We start from the raw sequence: 19,942 nt of genomic DNA on the forward strand, positions 1-19,942 counted from the left end.
TAGGCTGAGGCAGTGAGAATACGTGGACCCCGGAGGCGGAGGCTGCAGTGAGCCGAGATCGCGTCACTGCACTCCAGCCCGGAGGACAAAGCGAGACTCTGTCTCAAAAAAAAAGGTATTGGCCGGGTGCAGTGGTTCAGGCCTGTAATTCCAGCACTTTGGGAGCTATGGCGGATTGCTTGACCCCAGGAGTTCAAGACAAACCTGGCCAATATGGCAAAACCACATCTCTACTAAAAATACAAAAATTAGCCAGGCGTGGTTGCGGGTGCCTATAGTCCCAGTTACCCAGGAGGCTGAGGCATGAGAATCGTTTGAACCTGGGAGGCAAAGGCTGCAGTGAGCCGAGATCGTCCCATTGCACTCCATCCTGGGCAACGAGAGTGAAACTCCATTTCAAAAAAAAAAAAAAAAGAGTATAAAGCAGTGTTAGCTAAAATGAGAGAGCTCTATAAAATTTTATTTTATTTTATTTTTATTTTTTGAGACAGAGTTTTGTTTAAACTTAAGTCAAGAGGCCAGACATGGGTGAGCCTGTAATCACAGCACTTTGGGAGGCCCAAGCCGGTGGATTGCTTGAGCACAGGAGTTTGAGACCAGCCTAGGCAACATGGTGAAACCCCATCTCTACAAAAATTAGAAAACTAGCTTTGCGCAGTGGCAGTATCTTAGCCAATGAGGTCTATCTGAGGCGTGATTATTGCTAATTGAAAATTTTTCCCAATACCCTGCCGTGATGACCTGCAATATAGTTGGCATTGGCAATTTTTGACAGTCTTTACAGAGACTGAAAAAAAAAGAAAGAAAGAAAACTTTGTCTAGTGGCACATGCCTGTAGTCCCAGCTACTCAGGAGGCTGAGGTGGGAGGATCTCTTGAGCCCAGGAGATCGAGGTTGCAGTGAGCCCTGATGGTGCTACTGCACTCCAGCCTGGGCAACAGAGTGATATCCTGTCTCAAATAATAGTAATAATAGTAATAATAATAATAATATAAATTATGTGTCAACCAGACCCGACAGACTCCAGGCCTCTCTGAGTAAGTACTACATAAAATATACAACAAAGAAAAAACAGGGCTGGCATGGTGCCTCTCGCTTGTAATCCCAGCATTTTGGGAGGCCAAGGAGGGAGGACTGCTTGAGCCTAGGAGTTCAAAACTAGCCTGGGCAACATGGCAAGACGCTGTCTCTACAAAATATTAAAAAAACTAGCCAGCGTGGTGGTGCACACCTGTGGTCTCAGCTACTACAGAGGCAGAGGTGGGAGGATTGCTTGAGACTGGGAGGTTGAAGCTGTAATGATCTGGGATCATGCCAATGCACTCCAGGCTGGGAAACAGAACAAGACCTCATCTCAAAAGAGAGAGAAAAAAGGACAGTCTATCTGCTTGTCCTGGAAAAATAGCAATTTCCCCTGATAAATACAAGTTAATGGTTAATTAATATTTCATTAATTTATTAAGAGGTAGTAACAAGGAAAATATATTGAAGGGTAAGAATTAAACTCTGCCATCAAAAAATCTTACCATCCAGGAAGGGAGAGAAGAGGAGTGTAAAACTACCCATGGTGCTACGAGGTAATTTTAAATAAATTGCAATGTGGCAATTGAGTCGAGGCTTTAAGCACTCGTAGGATATTCTCCCTCTGATTACTTGCTCAAAGTAGATGATTTAGAAAATATAGAAAAGTACAATAAGGTTTTAAGGCCGGGTATGGTGGGTCACGCCTGTAATCCCAGCAAGAAGGCTGAGGCGGGCGGATTAGGAGGTCAAGAGATGGAGACCTTCCTGGCCAACATGGTGAAACCCCATCTCTACTAAAAATACAAAAATAGCTGGGTGTGGTGGCACGCACCTGTAGTCCAAGCTACTAGGGAGGCTGAGGCAGAATAGCTAGAACCCAGGAGGCGGAGGTTGCAGTGAGCCAAGATCGCACCACTGCCTGGTGACAGAGCGAGACCCCGTCTCGAAAAAAAAAAGTTAAAAAAAAAAAATCACATGTAATTTTCCTACCAGGAGAGAACCACTACTAACACTTCAGTGTATACTTTCTCCCGTATTTTTTGTGTTTGCTTTTTAAAATAGTTTAAAGCGGTATGGCGCGGTGGCTCACGCCTGTAATCCCAGCACTTTGGGAGGCCAAGGCGAGTGGATCACCTGAACAGCCTGGCCAACATGGCAAAACCCCATCTATACTAAAATACAAAAATTGGCTGGACATGGTGGCGTGCGCCTGTAATTCCAGCTACTAGAGAGACCGAGGCAGGAAAATCGTTTGAACCTAGGAGGCGGAGGTTGTCACTCAGGATTTCCTTAGGCTGCCGGAAATTCGAGGTCTGGGCGAACCTTTTACTAGGCGCTTTAAGGAGCAGCGATAGGACACCGCGGCCGCCAATCAACCTCAACTGGAGGCAGTTGCACTCCAGCCTGGGCGACAGTGACTCTGCCTTAAAAAAAAAAAAAAAAAAAGAAAAAAAAAGAAAAAAGAAAAAAAGAAAAAAAGAAATGGCTCCCTTAGTAGAGCTGATGCTAATCCACTGTGTGCGCAGTTCCTATAATGTAACCAGAAGGACTGGCAGGTGACGGGGGTACGTAGGAGACAAGCCATTTTAAGAGGAGGGAAATTAAGGGAGCAGATTCGGAGGGATGGGCCAATTTTACTGGCACTTAAGATATTAGTGAGATGACTTGGGCCAGAGGCCGGGATTTTGCACTTCATTTACTTTTCATATTGGAGAGGAATAAGGAAGTCAGTTGGTTTGGATGGAATATGTGTTGTCTGAAGAAGGGTTTAATAGGCTGAGAAGCAGAGATGTCTACGAGGTAGCTGACATTCGAATCTGGACCTGAGAAAGGCTCTCGGGTTGGAAAAACGGCAGGGCTGGTTAGTTTTCTACACACTTTAACACGGCCTAGTCACCGCTGCTCCCTCCTCATTTTAAGTAAAGTTCTTTCTTTATTCACATTGCACGCCGGAGGCTTCATTTCGCGCTTTTTTTCTCCTAGGCCCGGGGCTAGGGCAAGTCCTTTGCGCCCGTCACCTAACAACGCCCCTCAAGCCCTTCCCCGCCCCCGCGCCGCCGGAAATCCGAGGTCTGGGCGAACCTTTTACTAGGCACTCTAACGAGCAGCGATAGGACACCGCGGCCGCCAATCAGGCCTTCCAGATACCCGGATGTGAGACGGTGCGCGATACAAAGGCGAGTTTCCACCCAGAGGGTCGTCCGGTGCAATAGCCAATAAACATTCCCCAGACGATAAATGACAAGAAAATTAACCAGTTACAAACTAGTTTCTCTCACGCATGTGGAAATTCTTCTGCTTAGTCTAACCCACTGCCAATTGTGACTGGATATCATTGTGAGAAGCGGTTGAACTGTCTAATTAGGAGCGGGAGCGAAAAAACACACAGCCAATAGGAAGATTCTTAGGGATGGGGCGGGGACTAGGCCTTCGCCTCGGCGGCAGAGGAGACTCGGGGGCCATTTTGTGAAGAGACGAAGACTGAGCGGTTGTGGCCGCGGTGCCGACCTCGACCAGCAGTCGGTTTCTCCACGCCGAATCCGGGAGTAGGAGACTCAGAATCGAATCTCTTCTCCCTCCCCCCTCCTGGTAAGTGGAGAGGGCGGACGCAGGGAAGGCGCTGGGTTTTTTGGGAAGCGAGAGGGGGTGTGGGAGAGAATATGAGGGAACCCTTCCCCCTAACTAACCGGGCCCTCATTTATTCTGTTTGTTTTGGGGGATTAGGTCTGAAGCGGGAGGCGGTTTTACAGGCCTCAGCCTCTGCGTAGGTTTAACCTGGTGTCCTCTGGGCCACGATCGCCAGGGAAAATGCCCTTTTTTCGCTCTTCCTGTGTTAACGGCTGCTTTCCTTTCATTTTCTACGACCGCGAGGACTCCGGGATCCTGAAAATGAAGATCGCGATGTTCATTAATATAGTCGAAGTTAACATAGCGCCGATGCCTTCTATTACCTCGGTTCTTCTTACATGTAAAAATTGGGGGAGGGGGAGGGGGAAGGTTACCAAGTAGATGTATCGCGAGCCTTTAAATCCTGCATCGTGCCGCGTGGCCTACGAGAAAGGTTTAACAAAAGATTTAGCATTTTACTGATAACTTTTTATTTTATTCCTCTCTATGAGCAAATAATGGAGCTCGAAGTAGTTATTTTCACTTACGTTTGTAAAAGGAAATATTGTGTTTAACTATATTAATAATTACAGCTGACTTTTCATCTGCAGGTTACAAAACACTTGAAATATATAAGTTAGTGGAACTTTGCTTGAGGTAGGTATTAACTCTCTTTCTCAGACAGAAACTGAGGCAGAAAAGTGTTGGTTGCTAGGGTCATAATTAAGTCAGTAGCAGAACTACTAAGGAATTTGACCACGAGGTCAGTCGAGTGGTTTTTACCTGGTTAATGGAATACCGGGTTCTAAAAGTACAATATTTGAATCTTTGCAAGAACCTGATGACGGAAACCACGAGGTAACTGGAAATTCCCAAATTGCGCTTAAGAAAAATACTACGAGACTTGAGAATTTGTTGTTAACGTAACTTCCTAAGTGTAAGATGACAAAATTTGACTTTCGGGTTATTCTGATGTTAATTTTCCCGTCCACCTAAACTTGGGCAAAAATTCACAGCTACATTTTATTAAGCAAATATTAACAGTGCTGTTATTTGCTCGGTGCTGAAATTTGATTAAAAACTTGTAAGTTAAAGTTACAGATCTTTAGTGTCACGTTCACTTATCTGGGAAATCGGTTTTTTAAATCCTCACATGAGATTTGGTTATTTTTTACAATCTGTTAATTTCACAAAAACTAAAGCTGTTAAGCACAGTTTAAACCAATTCTGCCGGGTAAGAAATTTATCTGTAAGGCAACCTATTTGATAGGAAGTAAAATAAGGGTCAAAAACATCGCGACCCCTTTAAGTTTAAATATATTATTACAGGAACTTAAAACTAAAGTTTATCATCGTGCTAAACTGTTAGAAATGAGGTAAAGGCAAAAATAGATTAATTGGGAAATCATGTAGTAAAAATGTTGGCAATGAGAAATGTCAGAAGTTAGTATTTAAGAACAGTTATTAATAGCTGAAATTGATTGACGGGCACTTTTCTTTGCCTTTGAGGTGTTAGAAATACGGGTTCCTTCCGACAGTATGTATATCAGATCAGTATGTGTATCAGCGTACCAAAAATTCTTTAATATCAAGAACTGTTTGCCACGACATTTATATCACAATTCCAGGTGTGTTCTCAACTGGATAGGCATTTAGTAACATTTTCGTATTGGCTAGCGTATTGGCTAGGGGGAAAAGTTGAAGGATGGCCAGGTTGCAGGTTTTCTGACCTTTTTTCCCCCCCATTCGTGTGCCACTCTTGGGAATACTTGGTAGTTGATGTTCCTTCTGTGGAGAATTTAAACAGCTTACGTTTGTAATTAAATCTCTTAGAGGATTTGACATGGCATTCGACCTTGTTTTGGATGGAATGGCAGTGCGACACAAAGAATAAACTCAAATAGCTAGTTGCTCTAATTTTAAAGACTAAGGGGCAAATTATTAAAACTTAATATAAGTGTTGAATGTGAGGTGTTGAATAGGGAGTAAGTTTGCCTAGGAGGAGAAATAGATTTTAATCCTCCTTGCTTAAATAAGAGGACTTAGACTTTTTTTTTAAACTTATTTGAATTTTTAGTTTCTAATTCAAATTTTTCGTTGCCAGAAGACTAAAAACTGTACAGATACAGTCTTTTTAAAGCAGTTTTTTTTTTTTTTTTTAGACGGAGTCTCACTGTTGCCCCAGGCTGGAGTGCAGTGGCACAATCTCGGTTCACTGCAGCCTCTGCCTCCCGGGTTTGAGCGATTCTCCTGCCTCAGCTTCCCAAGTAGCTGGGATTACAGGCGTGCGCCACCACGCCGGGCTAATTTTTATATTTTTAGTAGAGACGGGGTTTCACCGTGTTGGTCAGGCTGGTCTCACTTCTGAGATCAGGCAATCCTCGTGCCTCCGCCTCCCAAAATGCTGGTATTGCAGGTGTGAGCCACGGCACCCGGCCCCAGTTTTCTAAATTAGTAGTAGTTACTACTATTCTTAACCACATTATTTCAGTCTTCAAATAATTAGTAGTTGTCTCTGGGGAGCATTATTTGCTCTTAATATGCATATTCTTGTATTCTCATTGGAAATGGGAAGCTTTTGGTTTTGTGTATACTACATTTACTAGAGGATTGGTGAGAACTAGAAAGTTGAGGTGTGGCATAACTACAGGTTTTCTCGATATTGAAAAATTTGGATTTATTAACATAAGAAATTTTGGTTTCTTAACCAAAGAAAATTTATTTTTCTTTAGTTAATAAGAAAATCTTACAAGAAAATTTGGTTTCTTAACCAAAGGAAAGAGGTTTCTTTGGTACATTTACTGTGATAGGTTATGTGTTTTTGGATTTATATTGTATCAGGAAAACATCATTTGGTGCTCTAACTTGATTCTGTCCCAGTACACTGGAAGGACAGGCACTTTGTTTAAAGAATTGATTTTAGAGGCCAGGCGCGGCTGCTCACGCCTGTAATCCCAGCACTTTGAGAGGCTGAGGCGGGTGGATCACGAGGTGGATCACGAGGTCACGAGTTCCAGACCAACCTGCCAATATGGTGAAACCCCCATCTCTACTAAAAATGCAAACAAACTGGGCGTGGTGGCGCTCGCAGGTAGTCCCGGCTACTCGCCTGTAGTCCTGGCTACTCGGGAGGCTGAGGCAGGAGAATAGCTTGAACCTGGGAGGCAGAGGTTGCAGTGAGTCATCGCACCACTGCACTCCAGCCTGGGCGACAGAGCGAGACCCCGTCTCAAATAATAATAAGTAATAATAATTGATTATAAACTGGGGAAGAGAGAGATTCCCGATTTAAAATCTTCACGGTGGTTCTCAAACGTTAGCCAACACCAGAATCAATAGGGCTAGTTAAAACAGATTGCTATGATCTATACCACCAGGTTTTCTAATTAAGTCTGGGGTGGGGCCTGAGAGTTTGAACTTCTAGTAAGTTCCAGGTGATGATGCTTATGCATCACTCATTCTGAGAGGGACCCCTTTAGAAGAAGGGATCCAAACTTCAGGCAGGTTTTGACAAATAATAACCTAGAGATACTTTTTTTAAAAACTACCTTTGAGCTTTATGTAAGGATACTTTTTTTTTTTTTTTGAGAGCCTCACACTGTCACCCAGATTAGAATGCAGTAGCGTCATCCCAGCTCACTGCAACCTCTGCCTCCCAGGCTTAAGGGTGCCCTCAGCCTCAGTAGCCCTGCTAATTTTTTGTATTTTTGGTAGAGACAGAGTCATGTTTCCAGGCTGATCTTCAACTCCTGAACTCAGGTGATCCGCCTGCCCCAAGCCTCCCAAAGTGCTGGGATTACAGGAGTGAGCTACCCCGCCTGACCTCAAGGAATATTCTTGATTGAAAATAGTGCTAAAGTTGGTCTTTTTTTTTTTTTTTTTTTGAGACGTAGTCTCGCTCTGTCCCCCAGACTGGAGTGCAGTGGCGCAATCTTGGCTCACTGCAAGCTCCGCCTCCCAGGTTCACGCCATTCTCCTGCCTCAGCCTCCCGAGTAGCTGGGACTACAGGCGCCTGCCACCACGGGCCTGGCTAATTTTTTTGTATTTTTAGTAGAGACGGGGTTTCACCGTGTTAGCCAGGATGGTCTCGATCTCCTGACCTCGTGATCCACCTGCCTCAGCCTCCCAAAGTGCTGGGATTATAGGCGTGAGCCACCGTGCCCGGCCTAAAGTTGGTCTTTTTATGAGTGGTAGCTCTTCAGTTTAACATAAAATCTTGGGAGATACCTGAACTTCTTGATGTTGAAACATAGAATTAGTTTCTTTTCACATTTTTCTTTCCTTTTAAGCTTATGTCTTGTGGCATCTGTACAAAGGATTTGGTTGTGGTTGAACTATAAACTTACATATCTTGAAAATTGATTACCAGGTTTGGGCTGTGGCTCCAAATAAGAAAATGAAATGTTTCACCATAACTGTATTTCATAAACAGGAAAAGAACATTCAGATGTATATTTCCTACAATTCTTCAGACTTTTTCCGCAGTTTGTACATTCGTACAGTTTCACACATCAAATGTAAAAATTAACTGTCCTTCCTGCACTGTTCTACTTTTTAAAAATTTATGGTTTTAGTTACAGTACCTGTTGCTGCTGTAGTCATTCATGCATAGTTGGCTCAAGGAACACTTCTTTTTTTTTTTTTTTGGAGACGGAGTCCCCCAGGCTGGAGTGCAGTGGCCAGATCTCAGCTTACTGCAAGCTCCGCCTCCCGGGTTTATGCCATTCTCCTGCCTCAGCCTCCCGAGTAGCTGGGACTATAGGCGCCCGCCACCTCGCCTGGCTAGTTTTTTGTATTTTTTAGTAGAGATGGGGTTTCACCGTGTTAGCCAGGATGGTCTTGATCTCCTGACCTCATGATCTGCCCATCTCGGCCTCCCAAAGTGCTGGGATTACAGGCTTGAGCCACTGCGCCTGGCCGGCTCAAGGAACACTTGTAAATGCTCAATTAAAAAAAATTTTTGAGACAGGGTCTCTGTCTGTTGGCCTGGCTGAAATGCAATAGCGTCATCAGAGCTCACTGCAGCCTCAAACTCCTGGGCTCAAGTGATCCTCGCTCCTCAGACTTACCTAAGTAGCTGGGATTACAGGCTACCACACCCTGTTAATGTTTTTTGTTTTTAATAAAGTCTTGCCACGTTTCCTAGGCTGGTCTCAAGCCATGCTCTACCCCAGTCTCCCAAAGTGTTGGGGTTACAGGTGTGAGCCACCACACCTGGCCTTAAAATATTTTAATTTCCTGAAATTTACAAAAGAGAATAAGACCTTATGGCTAAATTGAAAAGTGAGTGCAGCTAGTTCATTGTTTGCACAAGGAGCTACAGTCCAATTGTAGTTCTTATTTTAGCTGATGAAACAACCAGTTTGTCATGGAAATTATTTTAGTGTGGTATTGTGTACCAGATTTTTAGAATCCATAACTTGAAATTAGCTATACATGCTACATAGTAAACAGTGGACTACAGAAACAAAAGAAGTATTAACATAAGGACCTTAATTTTTTCACCTATTTTATGACCTTAAATATTCAGTAGCCATAGTAGTCTTTTTTTATTCCATTTGTATTTTCGTTTTGTCAGTGAGTGAAATAATGTGCTCCTTATTTAAAACATCTTTCCCCCTAACAATAGAACCTATTAGGTCTTGTGGTTTGATCACTCACTGGTTTTGAAAATAGATCTAGTATCACTAGTATAGATCTTCATGGTAGGCCATTCACCTTCAGTCTGTTACTCATAGTGGAAATTCCATGGGCTTTAAGTTTAAAACCCATGAATCTGCTTAATTTTCACAGTCTCAATATTTGACATTTGCTCACTATTTCACCTCTATTTGTTGGCCCAGTTTTTCTGTATTTTCTTTGCCCAAACTGCTCATTATCAAGATGAATATTTGGATATACTCTTTTTGAGACCCTCAAGGGCATATTGACATGGATTTAGTTAATTTTAGTCACCTATTGATGTTGAAGAATTGTGAAGACAGTCACTGGTAGAGGTGATTCTATGGAGGCTGTCCCATCCCAGTGGAATGTTAATGCTTGACCAAAATGTGTTAGCTGCAATAGACAGATGTTTCTGTCTTGGGGGTTTAGGGCACAACATTTCTGAGGAACTCTGACTCAATCTGTCCCTTCTCCTTTCACAGGGCAGCAAGGCGAACCCCATCCCTACTCACTGGAGCTCAGCTTTGATTTTTAACCTCCCTTCCCCACCCTTCCAGAACACACACATTCCATTCCAAAACTGATTTTATAAAGACATTTTAAACATAATGATGCAACTTGGTGTGCACTACGGCAAATGTACAGGTGTTTTTTTTTTAATTGTTTCCAAAACCGGGACCTGGATTTAAGATGTAATTTTTAAAATTTCTATTTCTATTTTTTCTGCAGCAGTTGGGTTAGAGGAGGAGGAGCCTTTTAGCCTCTCATAAACTGACCTCTCTACTTCCTCGTGTATTTTTAAGATTGATTGATGATGTCGAAAGGGCTTTGCTTGTCTGCTACTGAAAACTTTATCCTTGCGGTTTTTGTGGAAACTGCTTTTGGAAAGAGAAAAGAAATGAACTTTACTGACTTGACATTTTTGCACCTCCCGTTTTTCTAATCTGGGCTATTTTTATTTTTGTTTTTTTACAGTGAGATTTTTTTGATCTTCAGCTACAGTAAGTTATTCCAATTTTTTTTTAACATTTTTCCTGACTTTCCGCTGATTTCCTTTTTATTGTTGTTACTAGTTACTATTACTTATTATTATTATTATTATATTAATACTTATGATGGTGATGATGATGATGATAATGACACTGATGATTTTTAACCGGATTAAAATCGAGTTTTTCTGAATGTTTCTAAGAATTTCTCCGGCCTCCTGATTGACTTTGGAGTTTTGCATCTTGGGAGAGAAAGCGAAGGCATTAGTATTTTTAAGTGGATTGATCACATAAACCTTTTCTCTCCCAACCCCACCCTTGCCCTTATCCCCTTCCCCACACTGAACAGAATTTTACTGGCTGTTAAGTCTATGACCTTATTTTTCCTGATCTTTAACTTAACTGTTTTAGAGCATCTCTGGACGTCTGTATTTTTAATTTTTTTTATTTTTGTTTTTTTATTTTTAATCTTTCATTTGTTAAATTTTTAAACTGTGCTGCAATAAAATGTGTGTGGTACTACTTAACACTTATGATCGTGATGGCATTTTCCCTGAAAGCCATCTTCCTCCTGTTTCCCTTGAAATCCCATCCTGCTTTTCCTGTACACTACCCCTCACAAACCACAAGCTGCAGCAACATGGATGCCCAGCCTGGAGCAGCAGCAGCCAGGATGACCTGGAGCCAGGGGGGCCTTCGGAACAGATGCACACCCTTCCTGGGTGATGGTAAGAGGTGTGAGGTCCACTTGGATTCATTACAAAGACTAGGAAATAAACCCATTTAACAGTTTAGCTGATGTGTATAGGTCATAGCCTCTGGAAGTGTTTGGATTAAGCGTTTTGTATGTGCATCTTGAAGTGTTTCCCAAGGGGGACCACCTCAGTTATTTGTAAACTAATGGAATAATAGGAGTTTCTAATTAACTTGGGCTGATTAGAACATTTTGGGTACTTGGAAAGAGCAGCTGAAGTTTAAAATGAAAGTGGCTTGCATTAATGATTAGTAACAAGGCAACGTATTGGGGAATCCGTTTTTTTTTTTAGATTATTACAAATTAGTAAACATTTTCTGTCATTTAACGTATTTCTTGGGTTCATGACATTTTTGGATTGTATTCTATTTAGACTTTTTATCTCATTAAAATTTCACAAGAGTCAAACCACAAGAGATACAACATAATATTAAAATGCTGTCTCACTGGAAGGTTTTTAAAAATTTGAAAAAAGGTAGGCTTTTTGACCTCACAAAGCAGGGAACTCTAACCTATACATCCAAATCAGGAACCATCTCAGGCTGACCCCTTTTACAATGGTGACTCAAGGCCCAGCTAGATTTTCGGAATTCTAATGTGAATTCATAGAATTCCTAATGGTAAGAAGGAATGAATTCTGTGTTATTCACAGGAATCGTGTAGAGATTAATAAAGATGTGGATAGCCAAAGAGTAAGATAACCATTTTAGAGTTGCTCTGATAGATTTCAAGCTGGGGGATAATTAGATTTTATTTTAAAGTATTTCTATTTTTTATGGAGACAGTCTCACTATGTTGTGTAGGCTGGTCTTGAACTCCTGGGCTCAAGCAATCCTTCTGCCTTGACACCCCAAAGTGTTGACGTTACAGGCGTGAGCCACTGCACCTAACCTGGAATAATTTTTTGAAGGCATATTCGGTACTGTTTTATTAGGGTAAATCACAAACTTGCCCCCTTATATCATACTTGGATGAAAAGGAAAATCTAGTTTAAGTGAAAACCAAAGGTACACTCAAAACAGAATGGGAGAAAGTTAAGGAAAAGATTCCTGGAGGTTATCTAGAAAAATAATGGGAATCTTTTTATTTTTTAAATAGGTGTAAGTTTTATTGATGCCCTCTATTGTATGAGAGCTATTTTTTCTACTTCTTTGCTGCTGTCAGTATATGGAAGCTGTTCACTATAGGTTTAGTTAGATTTACTCCTTGTTAATTCTACAAATTTATTGTTTTTATGGGACATGTTCTGTTTCGGGATATAAAATATAGTTTATTATGTTTACGGGCTTTGCAGCTTAGGGAGACTCATGAATGAAATAATGTCCATATATGATGAGAGGTAAATACCGATCCTATAGAAGCATGCCGAAATAAGCTAGGGGCATTGGTAAGCCTGCAGTCACAACTAATTGGAAGGCTGAGGCAGGAGGGTCCTTTGGCCCAGGAGTTGACAGGCTTTAGTGTGTGATATGATTATCCACTGCACTCCAGGCTGGGCAACATAATGAGACCCCATCTCTCTCTTTTTTTTTTTTTTTTTTTTTTTGAGACAGAGTCTCGCTCTATTGCCCAGGCTGGAGTGCAGTGGTGCAATCTTGGCTCATTGCAACCTCCGCCTCCCAGGTTCAAGCGATACTCCTGCCTCAGTCTCCCGAGTAGCTAGGACTACAGGCACAGACCACCATGCCTGGCTAATTTCTGTATTTTTGGTAGAGACGAGGTTTCACTATGTTGGCCAGGCTGGTCTCAAACTCCTGACCTCTTGATCTGCCTGCCTCGGCCCCCCAAAGTGCTGGTATTACAGGCGTGAGCCACTGCGCCGGGCCTTAAATTTTTGTGTTTTTTGTAGAGATCCGGTGAGACTCCATCTCTTTTTAAAAAAAGAAAGCATGAGGCCGGGCGTGGTGGCTCAAGCCTGTAATGCCAGCACTTTGGGAAGCCGAGACGGGCGGATCACGAGGTCAGGAGATCGAGACCATCCTGGCTAACCCGGTGAAACCCCGTCTCTACTAAATACAAAAAACTAGCCAGGCGAGGTGGCGGGCGCCTGTAGTCCCAGCTACTCAGGAGGCTGAGGCAGGAGAATGGCGTGAACCTGGGAGGCGGAGCTTGCAGTGAGCTGAGATTCGGCCATTGCACTCCAGTTTGGGCGACAGAGCGAGACTCCGTCTCCAAAAAAAAAAAAAAAAAAAAAAAGGCATGCTGAAATGGTTACCTAACTAACCCTAAGAGGTGAGGGGATCTTTTTTTTTATTTCATTATTTTTATCTCTTCTACCTTAATCACATAAAGGGATTTTTTTTTTTTTTTTTTTTTTAATAAGACAGAGTCTCACTCTGTCACCCAGGCTGGAGTACAGTGGTGTGTGTGATCTCACACCACTACAGGCACCTGTCACCATGCCCAGCTAATTTTTGTATTTTTAGTAGAGACGGGCTTTCCTCATCTTGGCTAGGCTGGTCTTGAACTCCTGACCTCGTGATCCACTCACCTTGGCCTCCCAAAGTGTTGGAATTAGGCGTGAGCCACCATGCCTGGTCAACGGGATCCTTTTAAGAGAGGTAGTGTACTGAAAAGAATCTTAAGGCCAGAGAATAAAAGTTTGAATGACATACATGCCAAGGAGTTTATATCTTAACCAGAAACTAATGGTGAACCATTTTAGAAAGATTCTAAACTGGAAAGTGACATCAGATTTTCCTTTTATTTTTATTTTTTGAGACAGGGTCTTGCTCTGTCACCCAGGCTGGATTGCAGCGACATTAAACATTAACAAGGCTCACTGCAGCCTTGACCTCCTGGGTTCAAGCCATCCTCTGGCTTCAGCATCCTGTGTAGCTGGGACTACAGACGTGCACCATAGCACCTGACTATTTTTTATTGTTATTTTTTTAGTGGAGACAGTCTCATTTTGTTTCCCAGGCTGGTCTCAAAAACTACTGGAAGATTTTAATTTTTAGGACTGTCTTTGTAATAACAGTATGGAAATAGTGTAGAGGAAATGAGATTGGAAGTAAGAGATTAATAAGGGAGATACTAAAATCCAAGGAAGAATAACGACCTGGTTTGGACAAAGGTAATGCTAATGAGATTAGAGATTAGTAGGTAAAATTAGGAGCATCTCAGGACGGATATGATAGAGGGTGGACAAGGACATAGATTTGGCATGATTGCTGGTTTCTAGCTTCTGGGATAGGGATAGATAACTGGGGAAGGTAAACGAAGGGAGCAGATTATAGTTTGAGGGTGGGAAAAAGAATGTTTTAAACGTCTTGGAGGTGTTCAAGGAACATTCACGTATAAGATGTTTATTAAATATTTGAGTACTTATTTTGAAAGTCATTATTAGGTTTGGGCATATAGGGAAGAACGAAACATGTCCCCTGCCGTCATGGATATTACAGATCATTGAGGGAAGAAACAAAGTAAACGGCACTTTTCATAGTCAGGATCGATGAAGGAAAAGAACACGGTGGATGAGAAGATAGCAAGGGAACATGGAATTTGGGGGATGCTGCCAGGGAAGGAACCTTCCCTACAGGGAAGCTTGGCTATATGGAAGTAGCTAATGGTGAAGCTCATTCTGTGAGAAAACCATATGTGAAAGCACAGGTAATGAGGGGGAACAAGACTTGGCCTCCAAGTAAGAAATAATACTGGAAAATAATTACCAAGTATACATAGATGAGGGATGGAGTTGGAGAGGTAGGCAAGGATCAAACATTCATAGCACAACCTTAGAGGGTCTTGTTTAAGATCCTATCTTGGTCACAGGTAGAATCTATTAAAGGATTTTGAAAAAGAGGTCTAATTTATCTTCTGGCTGTTGTGTAGGGAATGTTAGTGATGAGGACTAACAGGGCAAGTAGGGTAGTAAGTTAGGAGACCAATGTATTAGAGTAGGCTACTGTCTCAATCTCTTGGAGAAAATAATCATCCCAGGCCTAACAATAACTTGACCTGGTTTTTCAAATGAGTTTTTATTGGGTGTATTAATGTGCAAAATCGTCGGAATAAGAGAACTGATCAGGCTCCCGGAAATTACTAATTAGTTCTGTGATACCTTGTTGGGTCATATAATGGCTTTTTGATTTGGCAGGGAAGAGTAGCAGGACGTTGATTTCTCTCTTACGGAAGTATTCTAAACTCTTGACTATGTCCACCACTGTTAAAGTTCTGAGTTTGTGTTGACTGACTTAATTATCATCAAAACCTTGAGTAGGAGTAGATACTGTTAATCATTCATGTTTTAGAGGTGAGAATATTGTACTACAGCATGTAAATAACTTGCCTAAAGTTAAACTGCTTTAGTGGTTTAGCATGGATTCAACCCAGGGATTAAGGCTGCAGATTTCAACACTTAATGATAGTAGACTCTTTTCTTCACTTTGATATGTTGAGCTTTTTTTTTTTTTTTTCTAGACAGAATCTCGCTCTTTCGCCAGGCTGGAGTGCAGTGGCGTGATCTTTGACTCACTGCAACCTCACCTGCTGGGTTCAAGCGATTATTGTGCCTCAGCCTTCTGAGTAGCTGGGATTACAGGCATGCACCACCAAACCCAGCTAATTTTTGTATTTTTAGTAGAGATGGGCTTTCACCATGTTGGCCAGGCTGGTCTAGAACTCATGACCTCGTGATCCGCCCACCTCGGTCTCCTAAAGTGCTGGGATTATAGGCGTGAGCTACTGTGTCCAACTGAGCATTCTAGAAAAACAAATTTTAGTTTGGTTAAAGTTCCAAAGAATAACCTTGCACTTTTATTTTAAAAATTTTAAAATTAAATATGTTTGTATTTTTGCCCTTGAATTCCCAACACCTTAAATGGCTTACAGATGTGTGTATATGTACAAGGTAGTAAATTGTTCAGGTAGATGTATCTTGGTAAAATGTTACCGTGGTTGTGATAGCATTGTTAGTAGGGAAGCAAGCACATTTTAAAAGTGAGCTTTAGGCCAGATGCAGCAGTTTATGCCTGTAATCTTAGCACTTCGGGAGGCTGTAGTTGGAGGATAGCTTAAGGCCAGGAAAGTCTGGCAACATAGCAAGACCCTGTCTACAAAAAGCTGGGCGTGGTGGCACACAGCTGTAGTGTAGCTCCCCGGGAGACTGAGGCAGTAGAATTACTTGAGCTCAGGAGTTTGAGGTCAGGGTGAGTTATGATTGTGCCTCTGTACGCCAGCCTGGGCGACAAGAGACCCTGTCTCTTAAAGTAAAAAAACAAAAGTGAACTTTCCTTTTTTTAAAACTATCATAAAACCATAAGAAGTGAACTTTAGTTGAAAAAAAGTTATTTATGGTTAAAAAAAAAAAAAACCACCCAGAGGGATGCGTTAACTAAGCCCAGGGGTCCTTTTTCAATCCTCATCTCACTTGACCTGTTGGTTCCATTTAACCAGATCTCTTCCTTGAAAAAATTTTTTTTTTTTTTTAATTTTTTTTACTTTGCTTCCAGGTTTTTGTTAGATGTTTCTGACTGTTAAACCTCTTTCTGGTGGAGTGCCCCATGGTTCAGTCTTTCCACTTCTCTTTTCTGTCCACAATCTGGGTCATTTCAGATTCATTCATGATTTAATATACCACCTATAAGCTGATATCCACACTCAAGATCAATAGCCTATACGTTCGAATGTCATGCCAGTCAAGTTACCTACATGACAACTCTGTTGAATATCCAGTATGTCAACTTAAAAGTGCAAAACTGTGCTCCTGATGTTCATCCCTCAAACCAGTGTCTTGTGTACTGTTGCCTTTTTCAGTTAATGAAACAATTTTTGTGTCTCTTGAGCCAAAGATTTTGGCTAGCCATCCTTGACTTTTATTCATCTCTCACCTTTGGCCTGTTAGAAAATCATGTTGGCTGGGTGTGGTCGTTCACGCCTGTAATCCCAGCACTTTGGGAGGCTGCGGGAGGTGCATCACTTGAGCTTAGAAGTTTGAGACCAGACTGGGCAACGTGGTGAAACCCCATCTCTTCAAAAATATACAAAAATTAGCCGGGAGTGGTGGCATGTGCCTGTAGTCCCAGCTACTTGAGAGACAGGCATGAGAATCGCTTGAGCCCAGGAGGCAGAGGTTGCAGTGAGCCGAGATCGCACCCGCACCATTGTACTCCAGCGTGCGTTACAGAGCAAGACCCTGTCACAAAAAAAAAGAAAAGAAAATCATGCTGCATATTGTTGACACTTGGTCCAATTTCAAGCCACTATTGTATCTTGTGCATTATTATATAAAATAGGTTTGTGTTTCTTTTGTCCCTCCACACTAGTTTTGTTCTTAAAGTGGTAGCTAGATTTATCCTAAAATGTAATGTTTGGAAAATGTTCCTTTTTTTTTTTTTTGAGATGGAGTTTCGCTCTTTTTGCCCTAGCTGGAGTACAATGGCACGATCTCGGCTCACTGCAACCTCCGCCTCCCGGGTTCAAGCGATTCTGCTGCCTCAGCCTCCCAAGTAGCCGGGATTACAGGCACCTGCCACCACCCCCGGCTAATTTTTTTTTTGTATTTTTAGTAGAGACAGGGTTTCACCATGTTGGCCAGGATGGTCTCAAATTCTTGACCTGGTGATCTGCCCACCTCCACCTCTCAGTGCTGGTGTGATCCAGTGCGCCTGGCTGTTGAAAAATGTTTTGCCTGAAAACAACCTAATGGCTGCCTTTTTCAGCATTGAAGTCAGAATTTTTCTGTGATTTACAGGGCATCCTATGTGATTTGTTGTGTCCTTTCCCTTACTGTTATACAGTGCTTCAGCCACACTGGCCTTCGTAACTGTCTTGAACACATTGGATATGTTTCCCCTTTAGAGCTTTTCCTTGGAATTTTCTCTGAGTCATACAGTTTGGTTCCTCAGTTCTGAGATTTTTACTCAGAAGCTACCCCCTTAGTGATGTGTCTTCCCTTATTTAGCACCTTAAGCTCCCCTTCTCCTAAATTTGCTTTAGCACTTACCACCAACTGTAGAATTTGTTTTATGCTGTGTAAAGACATAAGAGGTGTGTCCAGAAATACACATGCCAAACAATTAACATTGATTGCCTCTGGGCAAGAAGTGGGATTTAGGAGATTTGAAACTTGTGCTCTATGTGCTTAAGACTGAGTGTTACAATGACCAATACGGTAATATTTTCTTTCTAATTAAAAAGCTTAAAAATGTACATCAACTCTTGTGATTCTGTGTGGGTATAAATAGCATAGCTAGTCTGTGTAATAGGGGTTTAAGTAAGCAGTGTTAATAGTTGAAGAAAACTTCTTTAAAAGGTTTAGCTATGATGAAATGAGTCGAGTTAGCATTTGAGCACATGGACTACCGTGATGTTGCCTGTGTCAACATTTGGGAGAACCATTTTAAAAATATGTATTCTCTAATGAGAAAGTATGGCTGTTTGTAAGAGGTAGCCATAGTGCATTAGAGAACATTTTTTTTTTTTTTCCGTTTCTACCTAATCTGATTCTGACTTTACCAGTCTGAAATATTCTTCCTGTTTTCTAATTATATTGACCTATGGCTCCTGAGTTGATTTTAAAACTGAAAAAACTCTGGGAGTTCATTGAACCAGATTTAGGCTTTTCTGGCTAGTCTTGAAATAACGTTTAGGAGTAGGTTTTTTTTTTTTTTCCTTGAGGTAGAGTCTCGCTCTGTCGCCCAGGCTGGAGTGCAGTGGCACGATCACTGCAAGCTCCGCCGCCTGCCGGGTTCACGCCATTCTCCTGCCTCAGCCTCCCTAGAATCTGGGACTACAGGCGCCCGCCACCACGCCCGGCTAATTTTTTTGTATTTTTAGTAGAGATGGGGTTTCACCGTATTCACCAGGATGGTCTTGATCTCCTGACCTCATGATCCGCCCGCCTCGGCCTCCCAAAGTACTGGGATTACAGGCGTGAGCCACCGCACCTGGCCCTAGGAGTAGTTTAGTAGAGTACATTTTGAACAAAATTTTTCCTCTAGCCCTCTAACTAAAATAGGTATTCTGAAGAGGATAAACTATTTATAATGCATTGTCACTCCCTGTATTGATCCTTTAAATAAAATCATCATTCACATAAGTGGATTTTCTAGCTTCAGAGATAGAAGAAAAGTTTTCTGTTGCTACTATCCTTAAAAGTTTGTGGAATTCATGCTAGAGTTATGGCTGTTTATGCTGTTTAAAATGGAGTTTTATTACTCCTTTAAAAAGGAATACTGGTCAAGTGACTGAAGATTGGTGTGGATTTGTGAGAGGAGGTACCTCATCTTTATCTTACCTTTGATCCCGGTAAAGTAATACATGCTCATAGACAGTTTTAGAAAATATAACTATCCAAAGATAACATTTTGGTGTGTTCTTCCAGGCTTTTTGGGGCATATATAATCTTCAAAAAGCCCTGTCATACTGCATATATATTTAAGTAATAATTTAAACTGAATAGCTCATGTTAGTAGATACAGATCTCTGAAAAATTTGTAGTAGCTACATAGTATTATATACTATTTAGTAGTACATGGTACATTGCATACTTATACTGTATTTTAGCAATACACTGTTGTTGTAACCTTCCCAATTTTTTTTTGTAAACAAAGCTTTGGACAGTCTTAAAACTACAGTTGTACGTATCTTTATTTTCTTATAATTAAGCCCCAGAAATATAATTGTTCAAGGGTATGCACACTTTACTTTTTTGCGGGGAGTGGAGGTCGTGGGGGAGCAGGGAGTATGCACTTGTTTTTGAGACGGAGTCTCACTCTCTTCGCCCAGGCTGGAGTGCTGTGGTGCGATCTCGGCTCACTGCAAGCTCTGCCTCCTGGGTTCACACCATTCTCCTGCCTCAGCCTCCTGAGTAGCTGGGACTACAGGCGCCCGCCACCATGCCCAGCTAATTTTTTATGTATTTTTTAGTAGAGACGGAATTTCACCATGTTAGGCAGGACG

At 41.8% G+C, this 19,942-nt stretch overlaps 1 protein-coding gene and 1 non-coding gene across 18 annotated transcripts in view; both read left to right on the forward strand.

Annotated features, from left to right (window-relative positions):
- The first annotated feature begins 646 nt into the window (after positions 1–646).
- On the forward strand, positions 647–787 carry LOC116276299. The gene has a single exon (XR_004185711.1). It is a non-coding gene; the product is annotated as a U4 spliceosomal RNA (small nuclear RNA).
- Positions 788–3,190: 2,403 nt separating this feature from the next.
- The window catches only part of HNRNPC (heterogeneous nuclear ribonucleoprotein C), a 59,437-nt gene continuing 42,685 nt past the window's right edge, over positions 3,191–19,942 (forward strand). For 4 of the 17 annotated variants that reach the window (XM_009211105.2, XM_017961014.1, XM_003901532.3 and 1 more), the window contains exons 1-2: positions 3,191–3,612; positions 10,271–10,296. The gene's annotated coding sequence lies outside the window, so the exon portion shown is untranslated. Of the gene's footprint in view, positions 3,613–4,241; positions 4,288–9,777; positions 9,988–10,270; positions 10,297–10,332; positions 11,020–19,942 lie in introns of those variants that run through there. The other 13 variants (XM_009211106.2, XM_017961015.1, XM_009211112.2 and 10 more) reach the window with 9 other exon arrangements.

The sequence above is a fragment of the Papio anubis genome, chromosome 7 (assembly GCF_008728515.1).
Source record: "Papio anubis isolate 15944 chromosome 7, Panubis1.0, whole genome shotgun sequence".
In the NCBI taxonomy this organism is placed as follows: domain Eukaryota; kingdom Metazoa; phylum Chordata; class Mammalia; order Primates; family Cercopithecidae; genus Papio; species Papio anubis.